The following is an 8,642-nucleotide window of genomic DNA, read 5'->3' on the forward strand; positions in this document are numbered from 1 at the left end:
ACTACAAGGCCATCAGCAAAACCATGCAGCACCAGAAGTCGCATTAAAAGTAAGACATATTTAATTTATTATACGTTAAAAATACTATATGGCTCTCAATGAAATATATTTAGAAATATTTGGCTTTTATGGCTCTCCCAGTCAAAAAGGTTCCCGACCCCTGGTGTAGTGTATAATGTAGTGTGTAGTGTAGTATACTAGTACAGCACTAGTGTATAGTGTAATGTATAGTGTAGTGTATAGTGTAGTATACTAGTACAGCACTAGTGTATAGTGTAATGTATAGTGTAATGTATAGTGTAGTGTATAGTGTAGTATACTAGTACAGCACTAGTGTATAGTGTAATGTATAGTGTAGTGTATAGTGTAGTGTATAGTGTAGTATACTAGTACAGCACTAGTGTATAGTGTAGTGTATAGTGTAGTGTGTAGTGTAGTGTATTGTGTAGTGTATAGTGCAGTGTATAGTGTAGTGTATAGTGTAGTGTATAGTAGTGTATAGTGTAGTGCATAATGTACTGTGTAGTGTAGTGTATAGTGTAGTGTATAGTGCAGTGTATAGTGTAGTGTATTGTGTAGTGTATAATGTAGTGTATAGTAGTCTATAGTGTAGTGTATAATGTAGTGTGTAGTGTAGTATACTAGTACAGCACTAGTGTATAGTGTAATGTATAGTGTAGTGTATAGTGTAGTGTATAGTGTAGTATACTAGTACAGCACTAGTGTATAGTGTAGTGTATAGTGTAGTGTGTAGTGTAGTGTATAGTGTAGTATACTAGTACAGCACTAGTGTATAGTGTAATGTATAGTGTAGTTTATAGTGTAGTGTATAGTGTAGTGTATTGTGTAGTGTATAGTGCAGTGTATAGTGTAGTGTATAGTGTAGTGTATAGTAGTGTATAGTGTAGTGCATAATGTACTGTGTAGTGTAGCGTATAGTGTAGTGTATAGTGCAGTGTATAGTGTAGTGTATTGTGTAGTGTATAATGTAGTGTATAGTAGTCTATAGTGTAGTGTATAATGTAGTGTGTAGTGTAGTATACTAGTACAGCACTAGTGTATAGTGTAATGTATAGTTTAGTGTATAGTGTAGTGTATAGTGTAGTATACGAGTACAGCACTAGTGTATAGTGTAATGTATAGTGTAGTGTCTAGTGTAGTGTATAGTGTAGTATACTAGTACAGCACTAGTGTATAGTGTAATGTATAGTGTAGTGTATAGTGTAGTGTATTGTGTAGTGTATAGTAGTGTATAGTGTAGTGTATAGTGTAGTATAGTGTAGTGTATAGTGTAGTGTATAGTAGTGTATAGTTTAGTATACGAGTACAGCACACCGGTGGATTGGAGAGCAACGCCACAACATTTACAATCTGAGTACGACGTTTCGCCAATCATTACAACTAGCTGCATCACGCGCCAGCCAGATTTGTGGATACATCTTCCTGTTACGTTCCTTAAATAGATAGGTAGATGTGATAACATCACTTGTGAGGCCTTCTTACGCGAATTGAGGGGGGGGGGGTGGTTAAGGAATTCGTATAAATGACTATGGGTATCCATTGCAGGTTGGGTTATTTATATGGTACTCAACGTACATTAATAATGCTATCTATGCAAGCTAAATGTTCATGTTCCTCCTGTCGATTGTGTGCACTACAATAGACGTCCCTGTTATTGCTCAACGGTGATCCCCGTTGCAGTATTGCGACCTGTATAGGCTTGCATTTAAACAATGTGTTATTTGGTGATTCGCTTCCAAGAAGCACTAAGGCGGTAGCTATCCGAACAGTTACAATTATTTAAATTTCTCTCAATTTCGATAGATTCTCGAATTTGTCTTGGCCAATAGAAACTAGTTTTGCACCCTTGGAACTAATTTGTTCAATTGTGGAATGCTTTGATGTTGTCTGCCGGCTGAGTCTTTCTTGAAAAATAACGTGTCACCTCAGGGTGTTTTAGTCGGGAACTAACCAACTGATTCTGTGTTTTTTTTTTTTATATCAAATACATTCAAATGGAACGACATGATCCAAATCGACGTATTGAGGATGTGGGAAAGGTGGGTCCCTATTGCACGTTGTTAATCAACTAAACAGATGAAACATACTTTCATGTCTGGTCTCATTTCTTCATCATGTGACTTTCTAATGTCACTGTACAATTGCGAAACCATAATGCTTAATAATCGTTTCCAGTTTCGATTTAAAGCTTTCGTGACTGCAGGGATTCATCTTCTTGGTTCTTTCGGTAAAGTCACGTAGAAGGGAAGTAATAAAATAATAAAAATAGAAGGGAAGTAATAAAATAAATAAAATATTACATAATAAAATATTATTTTACATAATAAAATAATATTTTATTATGTAAAATAATATTTTATTATGTTTTATTTTTATTAAAATAATATTTTATTATGTTTTATTTTTATTATTTTATTACTTCCCTTCTACGTGACTTTACCGAAAGAACCAAGAAGATGGATCGTTTCCAGTCTTAATGGGGTGGAGCGGATATTCTTCACACCAAAACGCAGAGACAGGGAAGGGTTACAGTCCTTTTATTCCACGACCATCCCACACAGCTCCCTCCATGTACCTTAACATCTTAATCCACATATCTCTCCTCTATTCACTCTTGCCGACATCCCCTATCATCTCCATGGCCCCTCTCTCATTCCCTCCGCTCACACCTCTCAATTTCTCAGCCACAATTCTCCGTCTTCACATCTCAGGGTTTAATCTCGGTAAAACTCGGTACAGGGATTGACGTCGTCGATGCTATTTTTAATTAACCACACCAACGACAAGTCGAATAGCGTCCCTTTCTCATCTGTGGGCTCAGTTGCAACTAAATGCAGCAAGCGCAATGGCGGAATTTAAAGTGTGACCAGCGTGGTTGTCTTACAAAACACGTTCCTTCGGAGTGGGCAGGTAGGAACTTGGTTGGACAGCGCATTCGTGCACGACAGACAGACAAATAATCCCTGGTGGGCAGTGTGGAACCTGTTGTTCCTACCTGTATGATTGTAGCGTATCGTGTCGTGTATAGTGTAGTGTGTAGGTTAAACGTTGAGTTTTATAAGGGCACCACGGGGTGACCAGCCCCTCCCCACCCAGCCCCACCCCTCCCAGCCCCACTCTCCCCACCCAGCCCCTTCCCACCCTCCTCCCCACCCAGCCCCTCCCCACCCTCCCCACCCAGCTCCTTCCCACCCTCCTCCCCACCCAGCCCCTCCCCACCCTCCCCTCCCCACCCAGCCCCACCCTCCCCACCCAGCCCCTCTCCACCCTCCCCACCCAACCCCTCCCCACCCTTTTTGACACTTTTTTACTGATTGGCCGTGTCGGGTGGTGGAGGGTTACGACACATTTATAAATAACGCGATCTAACCCAAAAACGTTTATTATGAAGATATATTCAAGTTTGCTTTGAAAAGCCATCTCTTTAAAGTGGCCTTCCCTCGGTTTGCTCGGTTGCCCCTGGGTTCTGTTGTTGTTTCCTGCTTTTCGTGCATTGGCGCATCGAGCTCCTAGGATGGAATGAGAAATAAATGAACCTTATGGCGAGACCCGGGGTCCCATAAGCCCCCGGCTCTCTCGCATGAACTGCGTTGCGACGTCATTTTATGTCTGTTGGAGGCGAACGACGCGGCAATCTATTCCTCTCGACGAGTTCTACACGAAGCGCTTATCAAAGTTTTGTTTATGACTATGGCAATTTTGGCAACGACGGGGGCTTGGTGAAGAACAAGCGGATTGATTTCTGGTGGGTCGCGGCATTTATGTGCGAGGTGGGATGGAGTCGCCAAAAATAAATTAATTACGATTTTGCATTCTGTTTATTCGGGACCCGGGGGTCCCGCCATGAGGTTCAATTATACATTTGAATTATTTTGTCAGACGACTTCTCGCGACTCGGGCCAATGAGGAGACGGGCGAGATTTCATTCACAAAATGGAACTGGGGGAGGGTGGCTCCATTCATAAAATGGAAGCCTTGAAAAGAAAAACGCAGATCTTTTTGCCTCGTGTTTCTTTCAACATTCCCAGCCTGAAGGTGATTTCAGTTGGGGGTGGGGCTGGTGGGTGGAGAGGGGAGGGTGGGGAGGGGCTGGGTGGGGAGCGTGGGGCGGGGCTGGGTGGTGAGGGTGGGGCTGGGTGATGTGGGGCTGGGTGGGGCTGGTCACCCCGTGGTTCCCTTATAAAACTCAACGTTTTACCTACACACTACACTTATACAGGTAGGAACAGCTTCCACACTGCCAACTAGGGATTATTTGTACGTCCGTCGTGCACGAATGCGCTGTCCAACCAAGTTCCTACCTGCCCACTCCGAAGGAACGTGTTTCCATGGCCCGTCTACTATTCTATCCCCTTGTTCCGGTCTCCTCATTCTTAGCCACCAATTCCCCGTCTTTACATCAGGGTTACTCCGTCATCTCCGTACAGGGATTGTCAATTTCATTTATAATTAACCTCAATAAAAATAGAAATGTTAGGTCCCTTTTTCAGTTGTGAGCCAAGTTGCCACTAAATTGCAGCAAGCACAACCGTGGGATTGACAATGTAACCAATGTGGTTGTTAAATAAAACAGGTCCCTGCGGGGTGGGCTGGTAGGAACGAATACCCAAAGAATACAAACATAATGCATTATTACACTTGTTTAGCCAGGAAAGCCTCACCGAGTCAAGGTTTTTGTAGGGTCATGCCAAGTGTTTGCAGTAGGGGGCGATGTTATTGCACCTAATCGGACGGACGATATAAGCTATTGTAGGCTGGTTCACTTCGTTCCTACCAGTACAAACGGAAAATGAATAGTTGCATATACCAGTAAAACCTTGGATTGCGAGTAACTTTGTCTGCGAGTGTTTTGCAAGTCGAGCAAATTTTTAAATAAATATTAATTTGATAAACGAGCGAGGTCTTGCAATACGAGCAGTACGTGTACGCTTTGTCTGCCAAGCGTCACGTTATAACGACTGCTTTGGATTATAAACACGTTTCCAGAACGAATTATGCTCGCAATCCAAGGTTTTACTGTATTTGCACTGCAATAGAGTTTGTAATTTTTAAACCTTAAGAAATGCTATGCAATTGGGAAATCGAGCATTTGAAGCTTAGGGGGCAGCTTTTAAAGTCCTGTCTACAGCCACAAAAGGGGGGGGGGCAATGCCTTTAAACTGGAGGGGGCAAAAGGAAAATGCAATACATGCAATGAAAGATCGAAAGAGAAAATTGCAGTGCAGAAGGCTTTTATTCAGTCGGCTACAATTATTCTCAGAACATTTGAGCAAAAATGCTGCTTATTTCTCAGTAGCACGGGCGGTCATTTTGGTGTAGGTGAGCCCCTTGTAGACGCCACTCAGGGGAACGTCAAGGAGAGCGCCGTTCATGCAGGTGATGCGCAGCAGGGCCGTGTACGGGAGGTCGATGTTTGCACGCCCGATGCTGGCGACAACGGTGACGGTCTTGTGTGGAGGGACAGAGACGGGGAACGTGAGAGTTTCCGTCCGCTCCTCAGATTCCTCCAACGAGTGCGTGGTCTCAGAGCTCAAGGTGAAGCTGAACCCGGTCTCCACCTCCATAATTAAGGGAATGCCTGCAGACACCTTCAGGCTGAAAGTGGACTCGATTTTGTTGGTCGTAGACCACGACGACTTTTTGGTTATCGTCTTGGAGCTCTCGAAGGTGTGAGACTGCACGACGCTGGTGTCGTTGATGTACTCCATGTCTTTAATCTCCTCCATCTGCACGTTAGGCAGAACCTGGTGCATGGTTGGGTACTTCATGTTCTGGATCACCGACGACTTGACAGCATTGATGAAAAGGAAGCCCATGGAGTCGATGTCGGCCCCCGCTCGGCCCTGAACGCCCAAGCAGATGCCAGAGCCCACGTCGATCTTGTACTCGGTCTTGAGCCCCCAGTCCGTCATCTTGGCGAAGAACTCGCGGTTGCGGCTCGTTCTGAACTTGATGGCACCCAGACGCGTGCCGGCCCCATTGCCCCACAGGGAGAGCTGCGACATGAACTCGCCTGACTGGAATTCAAACTGCTGCGCAGAGAAGTCCACGGTGCCGAATTGCTGCCTTCGCCCGTCAGTCAGCCACACCTCCACACCCCTCACTTGCCAGCCTCCGACGCTCACGGAGAGTTTCTGCAGCGTGGCCGCATTGCTCCCCCCATCAAACGAGAACGCATTTCCACCTTGGCCTCCAATGATGTGCAGCGTAAGTGGGTACGACATTATGTCAACCTGGAAGAGACAGAAGCAAGGGAGAGCGTGACACGCAAGTTTAAATGGAAGGCACCTTATAGAAGCAAATCGTGATAAATGTGGTTTTACACTTTAAGTATGCACAAATAAACTCCACGCCAAGATTGTACAAATCAAATGCCTTTTAGGATTTGGCAATATCTTTATAGCAATATTTGAGATAAAAGTGCACACGTCATAACCCACCACTCAAATAGAAATTAAGCTTTAGGCACAAGTGCGCACATGCTCTTGGAACTGCGAGGCAGAGGAGCAGCAGAACGCAGCTTCAGTTTTTGCTTTCGCTCCCCATTTGAAAAGCCGCAATAATCACGTGGGATATGAAGCATGGTGCATTCCACAACACCACAGTAGCTCATCATTCAGTAGCGACAGAACGAGAGTACCACACGCTACATTTGTGACAAGCAGGACAAATACCTCTGTTCTTCGAAAAAGCAAAGCGCCGACAGGCAATCCAGGCACTCGGCTGCAGTCGACCTACACGGATCATAGGAACAGAAGCAGACGGATGAAGGTGGTGTGGGGAAACGAGATTAAACCCTACAAGCCAAGAAAGCCAAGTTTGCAGATTCCCATGCAGGAGCCACCCTGGTGAAAAATGCCTCACAGAAGTCTGTTAGAGCCAGCACAATCCAGATAGCCAGGCGTTGAATAGTATTAGGCTTGGGGCAATACATGATAGGACGGTTTGCAAAACGTGTCAAATTAGACAAGTTTTACATAATTTTAAATGGATTTCGGACAATTGCCATGAAATATCAAATCAAACTTTGAAGCTTAGTCGGCTTCCTGCACACACCCCTCAAATTTCAGGTCAATAAAAAGAAAGTAGTTTCCCCATTTCTTAGAAACTATGCTACGAACCCAAATACAACATTCTTAAAATGTGGTAACTAGCCGGAGCAAGTGAGAATATGGAACGGTCGCGCTGGGACCGGTTCAAGTAAAATGTGGGAGACCAATTCAGCAAAAACTCTTTAATTGCATTACTGAAAACCAATACACAACGGCAGAAGGCCATAGTTAACGCAGGTTAGGAAAAAAATGTACCTGTAAAAACTAAGTTTATCACTATAAATCATTTATATGCGTGGCATCGGTTTTATTTTTTATTCATTTCTGTTTTTCTTGAGTAAGAATTTCCTTTTTATAGTGTGTTGACACACACACACATGCAGAATAAATCTGTTTAGGAAAAATATATGATTGTGTTAGTGAAATTTCTTATTTTTTCCAAAGTGGAAAAAATTTTTTCACGAAAATTAATTGTCACGCACAACGAGTCTGTGCAAAATGTCAGCTCGATTGGATCACGGGAAGTGGGTAAAAAAACGATCGAAAGATTTGCACGGTCGTAAGCACGCAATCGAACTTAATATAAAGGATTTTAAAAAACGCAACCAAAACGTGCCCAACTACATCCAACAGGGTCTGAAAAGAGAGCACAACTGCAAATCCTTACGAAACCACTGCAACGTAGGCACCCACCCACCGCTTACCTGGGCAGTCACCTCCGTGAAGCGTAGATGGTTTGTGCTGATCGCGCCCTCCTTTATATTCACGCGAACACACGCCACGTGGTACAATAAAGCGATCGTTCATTCCCATCCGCGGACAATCATGGAGGAGGGGCAATCATCGTGAGACACTCAGAACGCCGACTCACTAATTAGATGATGCGTGGCACTTCCTCTGCGCGTGCCCATTTTACGTGAGACGCCGCTAATTACACTGGTCAACAAAAAAAACATTTTTTTTGGCCTGGACTTTTGCAGCTGTTCTAGACTAATTTCAGGGTGCTGATCCCAAACCTGATCTCAGATTTGCTCTATCACATCTCATTTTATGCTATCGGCATACCTCATTTTCATAGATTTTATCCGCAATTAACTCTGTCACTTATGATTGCAAGTTGTTGCGAGTCAGTGACTGATTTAGTGTTAAAATATGGTGCTGTAGTTTTAGGATAGTGTGTTTATAATATAAATTTATGTAGATATCCACATTGATTTCATATTTATCTTCTGCAGTTTTTATTGAAAATGCAATATTTGATATCTCAAAAACCTGATGTGATAGACAAAAACTGATGCCACATTTGGAATCAGCACCCCAAAATTACCTTACAACCGTTGGAATACCTCGCGCCAGAAAAATTGTGTTGACCAATGTAATCCAAGCCACGGGTTTTGGCGCCGAATGAATGCAATCACGGTTCCGATACGAGTCTGTTGAGAGTTAATCGAGGGAGTTTCACGTCACCTGGCATAATTACGCGCTTGTTCCTCCGTCCATCTTCACCTCCAGGCCAATCACTGCGAGCCAATTACCGCGAGGATTCGCTAATTGCATGGGTGGTCGTTC

The 8,642-nt window shown here is 43.7% G+C and overlaps 1 pseudogene; it reads right to left on the reverse strand.

Annotated features, from left to right (window-relative positions):
* Window positions 1-5,303: 5,303 nt before the first annotated feature.
* On the reverse strand, window positions 5,304-7,886 carry LOC133358524 (aerolysin-like protein; annotated as a pseudogene).
* Window positions 7,887-8,642: the final 756 nt, after the last annotated feature.

The sequence above is a fragment of the Lethenteron reissneri genome, chromosome 62 (genome assembly GCF_015708825.2).
Source record: "Lethenteron reissneri isolate LAM-NWPU_2019-01 chromosome 62, ASM1570882v1, whole genome shotgun sequence".
Lineage (NCBI taxonomy): Eukaryota > Metazoa > Chordata > Hyperoartia > Petromyzontiformes > Petromyzontidae > Lethenteron > Lethenteron reissneri.